The 17,080-nt window shown below is 39.2% G+C and overlaps 1 long non-coding RNA gene across 1 annotated transcript in view; it reads left to right on the forward strand.

Moving 5' to 3' along the window:
* Nucleotides 1-293: 293 nt before the first annotated feature.
* LOC130605817 (uncharacterized) overlaps nucleotides 294-17,080 on the forward strand; it is a 30,584-nt gene continuing 13,797 nt past the window's right edge. Inside the window, exon 1 of the long non-coding RNA XR_008973794.1 lies at nucleotides 294-389. This is a non-coding gene — a long non-coding RNA (uncharacterized LOC130605817). The remainder of the gene's footprint in view (nucleotides 390-17,080) is intronic.

Here is a 17,080-nt window from a genome sequence, read left to right on the forward strand (position 1 = left end):
TGATAAAGTTGGTTACCAACAACTCATTATGGAATTGAAGTTTCTCTCCCAGAAATACTACAAGTTCATGCATATTCTTCACCTGTTACAAATGCTTCTCAGCTGGTGTATAAATCATTGATAAAAGTGATGACTGGAAAACGTAGGAATTTCTGGAAAAATTTCAGCTGAAAATATTTTTTTTTTCAGCTGCAAATCGAAACCTGACAAATGAGAATATATTTTAATTCTACATTACCACAGTGTTTCCTCTGTGGAGATGATTTGGGGGTCTTATGTTTGTCTGTGCCATTCTCAGGTTCTGTCTTCACTGATACATCATGATCTTTCTCTTGTGATGGGATTTAGTGGAGTGTGGTGCTAGATGTGTGAATGTAATTTAACGGCAGGTAAGGAAGAGAAAGAAGGAAAAGACACATTCATTTTCAGTAAAGTATCAACAGTTTTTTTCCAAATTGAGATATTTTGCTATTTGTTATTTTGGTGAGAAAGTGAACTTTACCAAAGAAAGAAACATCTTATAATTTTTTTTAAAAAAAAAAGGTGTTCCATTAAAAGTTCAATTAAAAAAAAATGTTGACCTAACATAGCAAACAAGACCACTGAGCTATAAAATTGCCCTCAGTATTCAGAACACGTCTTTTGGTCATAATACATATGTATGAGAAAATTATCTTGTGAGAGGCACATAGTGAAGAAATCTTGATTGCTTTGTGGTTTTAATTATATATTTAAATTAGATAGAATTTTAAAATTAGTATATGCAGAAAACAAAGGGGATATTTAGGACATACCCAAATGCTACAATAATACCCTTATTGTTAATAATTATCATGTTGCAAATCTGATACAACTCAATAAAAGTCACTTAATTTACACCAATCTGAAAAAAGATGAGAAACAAGACATTCTAATTTTTTATTTAATATTTTTGATACAATGAAGAGTTCATCTCTTAAATCTAATTGGCTTGGATAGAGATGTTGTTACAGCAGGCTGAAAAAAAGATCTTTAGTCCACTGTCAATCTGTATCATCTGCTCCGATGTATTGAATAAAGAGAAGTCATTCAGTGCTGACAAACTTTCAAGTTAATGGAAAGAAAACCTATGAGTGCGATGGGTGTTAAACAGGGATCCAAAATAGGCTTTGTATCTCCAGGCCAAGTCCTTCTCTGAAAAGCAAATTGTGCAAAAATGGAGATAAATGAGAAGAACATCTGCTTTGCCAGACTTTGAGAGGAAATCCTTTATTGTCCCTATTTATTACAGAACAGTAAATACAATGATGCGATCTTATTTTTTCCAGTTTATATTTGATACTGCTGCTTGTTTAACTCTTTCTTATGCTGCATTTTCTTCTCTCACTTACATGAATTTAGTAATTTCAAAAGGGTGTTTTTGGAAACCTTTAATTATAATTAGGTGTATTGATTTATATGTACCACTTATTATCATATTCAAGCAGATAAAAGAAGGGCTCAGAAAGGACTTTCAAAGTACCAGTTAACTGTATGATACAGACACTTGGTGAAAAAAAGTCTGTAACACTATAAAATCAATTTTGATTCATGTTGTTCATAAAACAATTAATAAAAAAAATCTGACTTCAAAACTATAAAATCAATTTTGGCTCATGTTGTTTTGTAAAGCAATTAATATGAACAATCTGACTTCAAACGTCTGCTGTCATATAAGCTGCTGGATCATTAGCAAACAGCTGCTGGATCAAACGCCAACAGCTCTCTGACGTTTCAAACTGAATTGCCAGACAAGGTAGCACAAGAGATGACAGTTTGGCTGTTGGTGTTTTTATAGACTAATGAAAGGGTGTAGCAAAAATGGCAGTCACAATCAAAGTGAGCTCCACCACATCTGTTCCACCTGCCCCTGCCTACCTGGGGCTAGTTGCTTCTGTGGAAGGTAATGTTTCTGCTGTGCTTGAGTCACCCACATAGCTCCTGGCTCAAAGACAATGTTTTAACCAAGAGTGTCTGCCTTGGGCTCTGTAGCTTGAAGCTCTCCTTTGAGAGTTAGCTCATAATTTCTTATTTCTGTACAACCTAGACACTGTTCAAATAATTTCTTCAGGCTGTGTTAGCAGAGGTAATATTTGAGGAAAGTATACTTGCTTTAGGAGACTTAAAAGGACACAAATCAGAAAAAGGAAATCAGAAGCATTTGTGGGTGCAGAATAGAAATGGTCACAGAAACCTAAGCTGAAATTAATGAAATATTTCATTTCAGACAGATCTAATTTTGTCTTTCTCAGCCATAGCAGTCACCATTCAACAGACATTTTCTGTAGGATGGTTACATGTAGGATATACATCTACCAGACTAAATGGAAAATTCAGAGAGGTAGAAGCCTGAGTGAAATTTTCTGCATGAAATTTTTCCACAAAATATACAAATTTAGTAACGTTAAAATGTTTTGCTATTATGTGTTGACTTCAGTAATCTTTGTATGTTTTAATTTTTTGAAAGAGCCAAAACTAGTTTTGTCACTTCTTAAAAGAATGTATTGAATTTGGGTTGCATATGACTTTCTATTAGAAAATATTTTTAATATTTCAAAGTAATAATATAAAACAATTTTAGTATGAAACAATATTTTAATTTTTGCAACTATAAATTTGACACATTTGGTAGGTGCCTACAGATTGTCAAATTACTCTTGTTACTTTAGGAATCCGTATAATAGAATGAATCAATGTGAATGGAAAAATAAAGTCTCCATTGAAAATGCTGCAAGAGCAGTACCACACCTGATCTTATGTAGTGCATGTTGATACCATGTTATAAAAATCTCATGAAGAGTAAAACTCCATTGGTAAGTGGGTATATCTGAAGTGCTGCAGATGCCATCACTGGTTCTGCTGATCAGCAGAGGAGCAGGCATTGCACAGGGTGACAGGAGCAGTTAGAAAGTGGTTTTGCTGCTAACTTTGCCTAACGAAATTACAGTAACAGTTTTCTAAGCATTTCCCATGGTGTCAGTGAGTCTGTGCTTGCTTCCTTGCAGCTGATTGGGGGTACCCGGGAGCTTCTGTCTTTCTAACAGAGTATTCATTCTTTTATTTCCCCTGGAGAGAGGGGGGAAAAGAAAGGCAATAAAGTAACTCTGCCACTGAATGCATGGGGTGGGCTCTGAAGGGCTTTTAGGCACAATGACAGACATGGCAGTGTGATCTCACAGCCCGTGGAAAATCCTCAGACACTGCCATGGGATTACTGAGGCTGCTTTTGCTAGCTTCAGGAGAGGGGAGGTCCCTGTCTGGAAAGCTGGAAAAAAGGAGAAGGGAATAAAAAGTCTCCAAAGTGGAGTGTGCTTTGGCATGCAAGGCTGAAACAACAGGCAGGTCAGTACTGCTCTTGCCAAAGAACTGGACTTTAAAGGGAAATTTTAGTGAAACTTAAGTTTAAAAATCTGTGCCTAAGTGTGGATTCAGATGGTGCAGGTGGTTTCAGGTGCATTTGCAGCAGAAAAGTGAGGACAGCTAGAAGCACAGCTGCTGGTGCTCGTAGCTGGGGATCCATTAGGGACCCTAGAGAGCTGGGGTGCTCTGTCCTACACAAACCCTGTTACCACTTCCTCATGAGAAAGGTTTGCACAGAAAGCTTTATTTTCTGGCAGTGCAGGTCAGTGGGTTGGCTGATCATAGCCATAGGCAATACAGTTTTGTTTTCTTCATCTATGTTGGGAAATAGATACATTTCTACTTACATTAGCTGATCCACATCTGATTTGAGGATTCAGAGCATGATCTCCCATTGACTGCTGTTCTGGGTGCATTTATAGTACGAATTTCCCAGTTAAATATAAATTAAATATCATTTACATCACAATATTATCCTTGGGCCCCCAAGGCAGCTAGTTCTACAAAAATTTATACTGTAAAAAATGCTTAATTCTCACAGAGGTTACTATTATTACATGTAAATCTGTAAGACAAAGAATGTCTAAGGAGGCATTATCATCTCCATTGTTTTCTCATCCTTGTTTCAGATAGGAAACCTGAAATAGGTTGAAAAGTTTTTTTCTGTGGGTCTCAAAGAATTTCAAACAGGAGACTGGGAATTTGGCCAAAAAATGTCTTAGATTTCAGACTATGTCCATAAACAATCAGTTATACCAACAGTCTGCGTAGGTATTAATATTGAGTGTATGCAAATATGTATAATTAATAATAAAGCAGTGCAGTAACTGATTTTAGAGTAAAGAGATTACAGTGTTTTAATGTGGAAGTCTAGTATCTAAAATGTGCTTTTTGCCATTTTACAATTATTAAAGTTCAAGTTATATTTCCTGTGTGGAGATCAGTATTAATGGATATGTGCTACCTGAAGCTAAAGCCTGAGCCTTGCAGAAATAGATTACGTTTCTAAATTTAGCAGTCTTTCAAATCCTTCATGTACATGCATAGTACATAGCATTACCTGATAGCATTTGCAACAATATTAGCTGGTGATGTTAGAAGCTTTGTTTTCACATGCTGCTGTCATTATTGCTAATTATCATTAGACACCTTGGAGATAATTTTTGTTTTGTCCTGGCTTTTGTTCAGCCTGCTGTCTTGATGAGGGACTGAAGTCCTGCTTCAGTGGAACCAGGGAGCAGGCAAGTCCGTGAGCTGAGTGTTTCCCCCCACGTGACAGGTGAAAGGTCTCCCAGGCAGATGCCCACTGTAGGGCTGTGCTGTTTTCAGCAGACTTTGGGCTGTGGCATGCTTGGGGTGTGATGGGAGGCCTTTCAGCTCCCCAGACTGCTTGTGCCATGACTCACTCTAGAAAGCTCCACAGGATGGGAATGGGAAGCTCCAGGTATATGAGTGGTTTCAATTAAAGGTAAATAATATTCTCACTACCTACTTTCAGTAGTCATAGGAAATCTTGAAAGCCCTAGGTTTCAGTCTAGTCAGACCATTATCTGTAAAGAAGAATGGAGGCAGCCTGTGCTTTGGAAACCTTGGATCTCAGTCTGTTTTTATACCACAAATCAGTGTCTTGTTTATAGCTGAACTGATTAAACTTTACCTTTCCATTTTAATAGATCCTCAGTAATAGTTTCACTGAAATCTGCATGAGTAATATACAAAATAGGTATGACTCAGGTGGAGATGTGCGTGTTTCTGTGGGAGGAGGCAAACAAACTTCTGGCTTCAAATTTTTCTTAAAGCAAGTTCAAATGTGGACACTCTTATTTTGTTGGGAGGGCAAGGCTGATAAAGACCTGCTCTAAGATTCAGTTAACAAATTCCTAATTGATGACACTGTGTGATTGCAAAATGAGAGATGCAGTAAGGTCCTCTGTTGTAGTTTCTGGCACTCTGGCAACATTTAATTTCGATTTATGGAACCTATTTCACTCATATACAGTAGTTATTTTTTTACTTCGGGGTCTTCCCCAAGTAGCTTATAAAGAAAATAAATTATTATTACTTTTGAGGTCTCAAGAGAAATTAGGAATTTGCAGGGAAATAAATTATGCTAGTCAATTTCACATTCCTGTGGTTTGAGAGAAATCACTCAAGTCCCTAATACCAAATAGAAAACAGCTGAGGTCATATACATTACAGACCTGACAAACAGAAACACATGTTTTGGCCAGCTTTTTCCAAATAAAGCTCTGAATCTGGAGGTCATTAACATAATCTGTCCTAGTAGTGAGTTGGTTTCTAACTTTGAGAAATTGCTAATGAGAAAATAAGGGAGCCACCAGGAAGGTAATCAGTGGCATTGAAAGTCACACTAAAAACTGATTATCTGGAGTTCTCAGAGTCTTCATAGCTAACCTGAAATTCAAGCTAAGCTGAAATTCAAATATAGCTCTTTCCATTTGCTGGACTGCAGACAACCAGCAGCTGGTTTACAGGGGGTCTTGTACTGCTTTCCAGCTCTTTAGAAAGAACTCCCATCCTCAGTGTTAGAGACTATTAGGGCTAATTTTAGGAGTTTGATGAACCATGGTTTTCTTTTCATTTGCTCATAGGAGTTATAAATTGCTAACGATCTGCAGCAGAAATTAATTATTGCTAATTATTCCCTTTCAGCCACAGCTCAAATCTTCTTTTAGCACTGTGTGTGGATGCAGGTTAAATGGAGTCCAAATCTCATTCCATTTTCTGTCCTTGAAGTAAGTAGCAGATCCTGCTCGCTCAGTGCATCCAGATTGGCTCACTCAGGAATTCATGGGGTGAGGGGATGGATACTCATCATGTGTTCAGAGGCAGAGGGGATGTCTGTATTTAAAGCCTAAAAAAGGATTAAGGCTTTTCTTTTTTCACAGGTTCACTCTTTCCTCTGTGGCTTTAAGTAGGGCAAGGTGAGACTGATATCTCTTCCAAATAAATATATTGAGATAAATTTTGTTTATAAGGAGAATAGTGCATCTGACTTCATGTAAATGAAGGTCACAACAATATTCCACATATACTATGCAAAATGATACTATTTTCTATGCAGTCTGCTTATAAAGAGTTATGCTGTTACAGAAATGTATAACTTGCAAAAAGATGGAAAATAATTACATAAAGTGACTCCAAGATAACTGATGTTGAACTAGTAAGGCAAACTAAATGAACTATCACCCAGTCCGTGGTTACCTTGCCTAAAATGGACATGTAGCTTTCATCAGTACAGGAGTTTCACTGGAGGTGTGTATTCCCACTGCCTCTGCTGGGTGAGACTGTAGAAGAACAAAGAAACCTGAAAACACCTACCAGCAAAACTCAGTATTTTTGGGGGGACAAAGAGAAGTCAAAGTTTGTGGGGTTTTTCCTACACTGTCTTAAAGTCATCGTCACTTGCTGTTGAATGAACCATCTTTAATGAGACTAGTGCATCCTTGCTGGCAGGATGATGTTTTCCTGCGTCAACTTTGGAAACATGTCAGATCTAAAGGCACTTAAAGTTTGCTGGTAGAAAAGCAAGTGACTCAATTTCTGATTTTCATTACATGCGTAGTGACCTGAATATTGAGCTACATGGTTATATGCAATGGCAAAGCCCTCTCAGCAGTGAACTTGTCACATTCTGGGTAGGCCAGCAGAACATGATCTCTTCATACAAAGCAGCCCTGAGCTGCTCTCCTTTCACTTAATAGTCCAGTGCTTAAAGGACTCCTGGAGTTTGCAAAGGTGTTTTGAATCTCATCTCTCTCTGACTCAGAGCTGGGATTTCAGCTAAAATAAGGTAATGATCTTTGAGATGGAAAGAGTTCAGGTGCTTTTCACAGTCTGTGGTAGAAGCAGTGATTCAGTGAGTATTTCTGCAGAGGAAAGTCAGGGCTACCAAAAGCCCTTCTTTCAGGTACTGTCATTCTGCAGTAAAGTTCCCCCTGGTGAATATAGGCTCCTGTTGACTTTAACCCATCAAATGCAAAGCTGCTTCTGCTTTTTTCACCTACATTTGGCAAATTCACACACATCTCACTTGATATCAGTCATTTGCTGGTAGGAATTTTGATAATCTTGTCTTCCATTGTGTTTGAAGTTGCAGGTTAAAAATCATCTCTTCACCTAATCTTACCCTTTTGACACAAACTACATAGATAGAATATTCACTTACTCAAAAGGACAGCATTATTATCAGAACGGTGACAGTGAGAGCTGTTAATTTCCACATCCTTCTTAATGATACAAATCTGCTCTAAAGAGTGATTTTGCTTCTGTGGAGCCAGCTCTTCTTCACCTCACTGTGTATCTCTATTATAAAATCCAAAGAAAAGAGTGTGCATTGGTCCTCCTCGTTATCTCTTGTAGTCTGGAAGGTTCAAGTACCAGTTTCTTTGTCAGAGGGCTGTTGGGGAGAGCAGTGGGCTTTTCACTGCCCCATTCAGCAGAAGGTACGATTGCTCAGGCTGGTGACAATTAGCCATGTGCTGGAATATCTCTGCTCCCTCCAGCACCTGCTGCTCCTCCACAAGAAGCCCGAATGATGGCCCTCCTACTGAGGTGTGCTGAAGAGAGTGGCTGCACAGAACTATGTAGCTTGAAAGCTCATCTGCAGTCTTTATTACAACAATTACTAAGGATCATTTGACTGTAAATGCTGGCTCTCTTTTCCTATGAAGCAATCAGTCATTAACCTTTGCAGTATCAAAGTGTTCTCCCTATGCATTTCAAGCAGATTAATAAACATGAGAAAAGAGCCCATTCTGCATGCTGTGATGTGTTCTTGCATTACTAGATCTGGATAAACACTGTGACACTTCATTGTACTGTGAGAGATTTATGGAGGAGCTGCAGTGTGGGAGAGAAGGGGAAAGAAGCTTGTTCTGAGATGTACTGATAAAGAAACAAAGCTAGACAGTGAAATGAGAGCAACGTGTATACATGTGTGCATCTGAAAAGCAGACATCTGACAATAAGCTGACACGTGCCAGGTAGGAATGACTTCCAGTTTCTTCTGTCAAGTCACTGTGATTCTTGACAACTTTGAATCATTCTGGGAATAATCAACCTCAGTATGTGGAAGGAAAGTAGGAAAAGAAAAGCACATGCATGAAAAAGCTCTTTTTTTTTGATGTGTCTTATTTAGGTGACCATACTTCAGAGCATATGCTTGTATCTTGCCAAAGTTTAGTCCTGTATATTATGAGGTCCTTGACTATTTTAAGATGTTCTTCAGTAATATAATAATAATATATAATAAAATATATAATTATATACTAAAGAAAACAAGCAAACCCAATGGAAACAACTAAGTCATTCAGAAATAAAATTTCTGACAGTGTATAAAATAACTTGGAGGTTTCCTCTCCTCCCCCCAAAAAATCTTTAACTTTTTTTTTTTTTTAATTCTTCTTGGCCAGCAGGCCACAGCCAGTGATACTGTCCAACATGATGCCTCTGAGACCCTTAGGCTTTTTCTGGAGCAATATTCCTATGAGCAGTCCGAGTTAAGGAAATTGCCCAAGATTTCTGCTTGCAACAAGGAAGGATTGGGGATTTCTGCTTCAAAGCATTGCAGCCCAGCTGGTGGTGCAGTGAGGATGATGTGGAGTCCCTGGGAGCAGAGGCAGAATTGGCCATTACAGGTCATGCTACTTGCCAGCTGACTCTCACAGCAGTGCTGGCACTTCATCAGGCAGTCCTATAATGTCCTGTAGTGGCAGCCAGGAATCTGGGAAAACTGAGAGCAGCCTGCTTTTCATTACCTGATGACTCCTGGGTAAATAAGGAAACAGATGTGACAAGTCCAGCAGACAACACTGGGGTCCTCCACTCTGGATTCTGCAGCTGGCTGTAGGACCAGCTAAACATTCCAGCTTCAATCGGCAGAGAACAGGCACCAGCTTTGCAGCTGTCTAAAACAGGAGGTCTGGAAAATAATGGGCTTCCCAGGAAGTGTGAAAGCACTTCACTAAGCCTCCTGCCTAAGTGGTAGGACCTAAGTCTGGAGGTCCCCAGCCTGAAGCAACCTTTGTGAATGAGCTACCTCCACTGAATAGCTGTGGAGAGAGGTGCCCAGATGGTGTCTGGAAAACCTGCCCATTTCGGTGCCCATGCACCAAGCACTCTGGAACTTGACAAGTCACCACAGGGCTTGGCAGCTTCATTTTTCATAATTTCTAACATATGTAGAACTTTAGCAATGACACAATTAATTTAAGCCATTAGCAAGAGCTGGATTTGGGCCTTTGCAGAGCCAAATGGCTTAAATGTGGTTTAGGAAAATATGGTTTAGGAAAGGAACATTTTGTTCTGAACAGGGGTTACAAGGGACTAATCTAACTTGGGGTGTAAGCAGGCCTACTGCTGGGTGAGGTGCCCCATGTCCTTATGACTCTCAGTGCATGTGGGTCTTGGGGACACTCAGTAGCCTACTCAGGAGTCAGCTCTATGCAGGCAAAAGCCCTCTGAAAAGTATCAGACAGGGAGTTATTTCCAAGCATAATGGTGTAAAGCTCATTGCTTTGCCTCCTTTATCTTTATTCACATTTTAAAGTGTATTCATTCAGGTCTCAGGCAAGACCTTATTAATGACCTCCTGTTAGCTTCTTTCATGAATATGAATATCTTTGTGCAAAGTTTTGCACATTCAGCTTCATTAAAAATGTGGCCTTAAAAATCAGCAGCCAGGATCTGGAAGCTTTAAAAAATCTTCATGTGTATAGAAGAATTTCAGTTCACTTTTAATGTTCCCAAGTAATGGTTTATATTCTAAATTAATATACAAAAATATTTTCAAGTATATTCTATTGTGTTTTAGATATTATAACTAGTTTTATTTTACTTTCTCAGATTATATAAGTGTGTTTATATCGGATGTATTTATAGAATATACAGCTATTATGGCTGAATATTTAAATCAAAATGAGTCATTTATAAAGATTTTCTACTTTAGACTTAATTAGAAAATTATAATTTTCTTTATCAATTTCGTGTCTTACATTACTTTTATGTAACTATACAGATTGATTTGGAGAAAAAAAAAAAGAAGAAATAAAACCCCAACAAAACCTCTCTGTGAGTTTCTCTATTTTTAGTCAATCTATACTGATTAGATGTGTTTGGTCAGATGTGTAATATGACATTGTTCTTCTGCTGTGACTAGATGAATGCACAGATAATCATGATATGAATCATTACCTTTGCAAAGCAAAATCCATTTTCTACTAATTCACTTCCTAAGAGAATTTTTTGTAAAAATGAATTGCTGAAAGGCAATATTTTTGAATATGCTGGTAGTTTTTAAACGTCTCCCTTGAGCAGCTTTAGAGACTATTGGCAGCTGATTCTAAATGAAGCAAAGGAGCTGGGGCTCTGAGTTGGATGCCTGCAGGTGCTACTCATGAGTCACTGGAGTGGAGGGTGATTAATTTGGAGAAGGAGGCCAACCTGGCCTGTCCCATCCCAACCAATTCCATAGCCTGAGGACTGACCTGCTCTGGAGAGCTCTCCAAAACACATGGAAGATGCTGGCGGTATTGTTCAGCTTGGGTCTGTGGTGAGCCCCTTTCCTGTGGAGGCTGACCCTGTTTGTACCATGGAGCAGCAGGTCCAGGGAAGCGACTGTTCCCCTGTGGCTCCTGGGACATGGCACCTTAAATGGGTCATGCCTTGGTGCAATGCATGGCTAATGGGGGAGCTCGTGGCTGCGCTTTAGAAGTGCTCTCCTGGTTTGGACTAAGCATGTTTTCTTAGCAAACATTTATGCTTCTGTAAATGCAGACACAGTTTAATGGGTGATTTCCTACTGAGTTCCTCATGAAGAAGAATGCCGAGAGTGAATTTCCTATTTCGTCAGTACTTTCTGCCTGAACTGTCTCCAATTTAGGGGCCTTTTGTCACATGTTTTTGGGTATGCATGTTTCACATGTAAATTTACCTTGGTGAATAGCCAAGCTCAAAGCCTGAGTAAGGTAATCTTGAACAAGTTTGTACATGGATGAGAAGATGCAGGAATTGGAGAGGTAGATGGTCTGGTAGTTACTGGAGCTCGTGAGGATCAGGCCCCTTTCAGATGCTGTGTCTGGTTTCTTGTATTGTGCTGTGTATGTTGGGGGTTTGTGCTTTCCTTCTGCCAAACTGTCTGGTCTGTCAGCCTAGGTTGTCAGATGTGTATAGCAATAGCAATTACTTAGGTGAATCCTCTGATGCAACTGGGACCCACTACCACAAGGTGTCATTAGACACAGTAGTTATGCATGAAATGGCAAAACCAAAGTACCACACTAGGTTAATGCAGGGAGGAGACACACATAAAATTACAGCGCTGATAGCCCTGTGATGATAAAGATGAATATCTCATAGACCTCCTTGAAAGCAGAGAGAAGTTCTAGCTCTTGTAAGTTATTTGCAGTGATGACAGGATCTTGTTTCTGTCTTAAAAAAAAAACAAACCAACAGGATTTCCTGTATAATGTTGAGGTTTCCAGGTGCCTGAAGGAAAGAGATGAGAAAGATTTTGGCTGTGAGTACACACAGTGGGGAACTTGTCACCTTGTGGTACATCCCCAAGAACAACCTCAGGAAACCAAGCGCTTGAATTAATACTACAGAAGCAGGGTAAGACTTTTGAATATCTCATAAGCACTTAGATGCCTTAACCTCCTATGGATTTAGCACCAAGTGATGTACTTACTGGTTAAATAAAAAAAAACAGAAAATCTGCTCTGATCAGAGAGCCAGAGATAAAGCGCACAGTAAGAGCTCTCCTCTTGTCAGCCCAAGCACATGTTCTGCAGGAACCAAACAGTGAACACAGGGGGAGAGTTTCTTTGGATGGAGAAAGTCTCAGCTGAGGACATGGGCATGAAGCTGGTTCTTATTCTGCCTTTCATGGAGTGAAAGGAAAAAAAAAAATTCAAACCATTAATAACTACAGGAAGAAAATTAAATAACTGTACAAAAAGAATAATCACTGGTAGAAGTGTGGAGTGTTGATCTTATGTATTTTTTGCACATTGTGGAGATCCTTAAAGCCTGTCAGCATTTTAATTAAATATGACAGCTTGACAAAAGGAGCAGCTAGGTGTGAAATGCATATACTGCTGGAGGGAGGCTTTCTGCACAACAGTGACCTGAAATCGGGAAGGCACTGACTGTGACCTTCGCTGTGCTTTGCAGAGCAGCCAGAGCTGCAGGCAGGGTTGTCAACTGTGCAGTCCCCAAAACTGACACACCACATTCGTTACTGCATGAACCAGGCACAGTGAGAGCTCCAACACCGCCACTTGCTGCTACTCATGCTTGCTGTACACGAGTAGAGAAAAGAGCTGACCCTGCCACTTCACAGGGAAGCTTGGTTTCCTGTTGGTGCAATGGACTTCACCTGAAAAAAATGTTAAGAAACTGCATTTTTCCAACCTTTTTCTGTTAGGGAAAAAAAAAAAAAAGGGAATTGTAATTGTAGGATTCTGACAGTTGTCTTATCAAAGACCAGCCTGTAAGTTCTTTCTGCTATTACATGGCTTTTCCATTAAGTACTCCCTTCAGTGTAAGGCTTCCTTGCTGCATTTCAGGCATCTCTATTATACATGAATTTTCTGTTCACTTTAATAAACCCCGTCACAATGAATTTATTTAGCAAAATGTGGATATTTCTGGTCTCTTGATTGTGCTTGCTTGACTATTTCAATTACAGGATTTCTCTGCTGTCAGGACGTAGTAACCTTTGACATCCTGATGCAGCAGATTCTGACCTTACTCTGTCAATGCAACTGACTATGAGGAGACTTGAAACCAACTCCAGAAATGGAACTGAAAATGCTTTAAAAGTTTCAGTCCTTTTTCAGATTTTAGAGAGCTTGATTATTTCAGGATTTTCAAGATGAGGGCCTCATCTCTGCTTTGAGAGCATCCCTGTGGGGAAGGACTTGGGGATACTGGCGGATAAGAAGCTGGACGTGACCCAGCAATGTCACTCACAGCCCAGGAAGACAACTGTATTCTGGGCTGCATCAAAAGCAATATGATGAGCAGGTCATGATTGGGGGTGATTCTGTCTCTCTTCTCCAGTCTCATGAGTCCACCTGAAGCACTGCATTCAGCAGTACAGGGAAGACATGCAGCTGTCAGATGAGGTCCAGAGGAGGGCCACAGAAATGATCAGAGGGATGGAACACCTCTCCTATAAGAAAAGGCTGAGAGAGTTGGGCTTGTTCAGCCTGGAAAAGAGAAAGATCTGGGGAGACCTGGTTGTGCTTTTTGGTACTTAAAGGGGGCTTATAAGAAAGATGGGGTCACACTTTTTAGTGGGGCCACTTGCAATAGGACAAGGGATAATGGCTTTAAACTATAAAAGGGGAATTCAGGCTGGATGTGAGGAAGAATGTTTTTACAAGGAGAGTGGTGAGGCACTGTAACAAGTTGTCCAGAGAAGTAGCAAATAAACCATCACTGGAAACATTCAAGGTAAAGTTGGATGTGCTTCTGAGCAAGCTGTTCTAGTTGAAGATACCCTTTCCTCCTCATTGCAGAGTGAGGTGGACTAGATGACTTTAAAGGTCCTTTCTAACCCAAAGTATTCTATGATTTTGTGTAAGTCTTGGAAAGCTACAAAAAACACAGCTTTGCAGAGCTCTGAAGATTTTGCCTTGTGAAACTCCTCTTGCTATCCTGTGTTCAGATCCTATGAACCAGTGATGTCACTTCATGAGCAGTACTGCTGACTGTAAATCTGCTTCCATGGTATATTACATTGTGGAAATATTTTCTTCTGTGTAATGTATGAAGGAAAACTGGGTTTAGGTTCAGAAAAAAACCTGGATTGCTCAAGACTAGGAAGTAGTGCAATAGCTTGTAGCTTAGTTTGGTCACTTCTGTGAAAACTCTTTTAGGTAAGAAGATACATTCAGAGGGGAATGCAAGTTTATTAACATCCTGAAAAGGAATAAGAGGTATTCTGTATAGGAAAACTTATAGTTGTTATACTTAAGTGAGTGTAATGGAGCTCTACTTCCATGGTGCAGAAATAGAATCTTCCATGCCTTGAAGGAATTGAAGAGGTCAGCTAATTTCTCACCACCACATAATAATTTCTTATTTTTCTTTATCTTTATCTTTAGTGGATTGCTAGCACTCGTTTTGCCATAATGTCTCCCTTTGCCGTTGGAGTTCAAGATGAACTGTGTTAGATGTGCAGACTTTCATCTCTGAGGGGCTGAGCCACTGTTACTGAAAACAGCAGAAATACTCATTCTGTATGAGTACAGACTATTGTTCCAGCCCATATATCTCTGTAGCCATTTCAAAAACTTGTACAGAACAGTGAATAGCAGTGTACAACCCAGCATGGGCAAAATCAAACACAGTGTGTGTTCAGGGGGATGATCAATAAATGTCTTGCAGTGGGGTGTGACTGCTTAGCCATTTTCTGCCTTCCTACTGTTGAGAGTTCCTTTTTTTGGGGGGGAGGGGACAGGAGAGAGGAAAAAAACTAAACTAAATGCCCACTTTTCTAGCTTTGTAGTAAAAAAACCCAGAACTGTACTATTTCAAACAGTTTCAGGTTATGAGTTTACCAGGATCATTTCATTTTTCAGCTTTTTTGTTGCTCATTGTAGAGACTTATTAACAGGATGATAGACCTTTTCATGCTCTCTTCTCCATGGAGAAGACAGCCTCTTATTCGGGCTCAACTTATCTGTCTGTTTGCACACTGGTCCATCTAAACCAAGGAATCTTTTATTGTATATTGGTGGTTTTGATGTATTCATGCTAAAAGATTTGCGTAATGTGGCTGTTGAACAGCCAACCATTATCTAGTATTGTTAGGGTATGTAAAATAAATACTAATTGTACCTATCTTTTCATCTGTTACCATGAGTACAGGTGCATATGTCGTGGTCTGTGATGAACTTAGAAATCACAGGTTGTCACTAGCCTGATGTGAACACTAAAAGTAATAAACCAAGGTTTTAGATTGTCCCCCTCCTTCCCCCCACAATTTTTGTTTTACTAAAGGAAGTTCCTGTTATGGTGCATCTCTTTGGAAAGCATTTATCTGGATCTGGGAGGGAATGGGTTATGAGAATATTGGTAGTGATCTCTCTGTATGCATGTAATCCCACTCTGGTTTAGAGGGCAGTGCTCTGTAATTATGAAGGCCATGAAGATATTTTTTTCTTAATTGTGTGTGCCTGGCTGGATTGATCTGGTGTACAAAGTTGGAAATAGCTGTTATCACAGACAGCTGATGGAAATTGCCTGTTGCATATACAGTAAGAAAGTGGTGGGAATCTGGTGAGAGCTCAGGTACTCGAGTTCTACCTTACCCTTCCTCTGGCTGCAGAGGAGTGTGCCTGTGAGCCTGCAATTTCTACACACCTAGTAAGCTGCTGTGTTATTGAACATACAACCTGATGTAATTTTCTTGGAAAAACTAGGTTATATTTTGACTCCTTTGCCTAAGCACTGCTGGTTTGCTGAGACTAAAACTTGACATATAATTTTCAACTTCTAAAGGTCATTTTCTATTCATTCCTGCTGGTAACACCTAGTAGAAACTTAAAAAAAATAATTTTTATAGCATTAGAACAATGTTATTGGAGCAATAATATTAAAAAATAAACTCTATCTGCTTTATCAGAACTCAAAACAACTTCTGAAAAGCTTAACATATACATATAGACATCTGAAAATAATATACTTCTTTCTTCTGCTGTCTTCTCAGGTAATATTAAATGGTGCAAAGCAAACCCATGTGATGTTTAGGAAAGGAGAAGACACATTTCTTCTGATGTATTTAAAAGTTACCATGATGGCATTTTTTGGGGTATTGGTTCTGATCTTGAACACAATGAACAAAACAAATGGGGGAGTTGCAATTTCTATCACAGTCTTTATCCCAGCAATGTTTGCAATAACCCATCCTTCTTACCTCCAAAATCTCTTCTACGTAGGTTTTCATTTGACTGGAAAGACTACAGAATTATGAACCCTAGCAGTAAATATTAGACTGGAAAGAAACCAGATCACCTTTTTCATTTTAGAATGGTATTTTAAACAAATGTCTGAGCCAGGATTCACATCACATGAAAAATGTTTTATACAGCTTGAGATGGTAATTTTTGTCTATTTCCAATTGAACTGTTTTCTGTCAGTAAAATTGGTTCTCCTCCTCCCTCCCAAGATTCAATGACTGAGAATATGTCAAATTCAAGAAAACTTTGATTAGGAAATTTTGTTGTTTTTTTTTTTTAATTTCCCATTTTATTTCAGTGCGCTCAAACTGCTTTGTACCCTCTCTTTTTATTGGTCTAATTAATTCTGAGGGGTTTGATACCTGCAGCATATTTTCATTCTTTTCCGGAGCCACAATTTACCTTTCCAAGCTATCCTATCTTCCTTTGCTCTGAAGTTAAATCATTAAATAAAGATTATAAAGGTTTAAAGTAACTCCCTTGATTCCCTCATTAACAGTATCCCCTTGCTTCTCCAAATCACTTTCAGTGCGTGAAATGAGAGGGAGCAAGGCAGCACTACAGTTCTGTCTTTCCTCAAACCCTGAGGAAGCATATGGGAAGGAAACCCAAGTTTTGCATCTCCCTACAAGCTCTTTTCTGGACCTTTACCTCACAGCTCTGCAGGAAGGATTGAAATGCACGTGAAAAAATGTGGCATGTAGTTAGAA

This window comes from Pezoporus wallicus, unplaced genomic scaffold (assembly GCF_028554395.1).
Source record: "Pezoporus wallicus isolate ANWC-B61680 ecotype Strahan unplaced genomic scaffold, APGP_CSIRO_Pwel_v1 contig_4816, whole genome shotgun sequence".
Lineage (NCBI taxonomy): Eukaryota > Metazoa > Chordata > Aves > Psittaciformes > Psittacidae > Pezoporus > Pezoporus wallicus.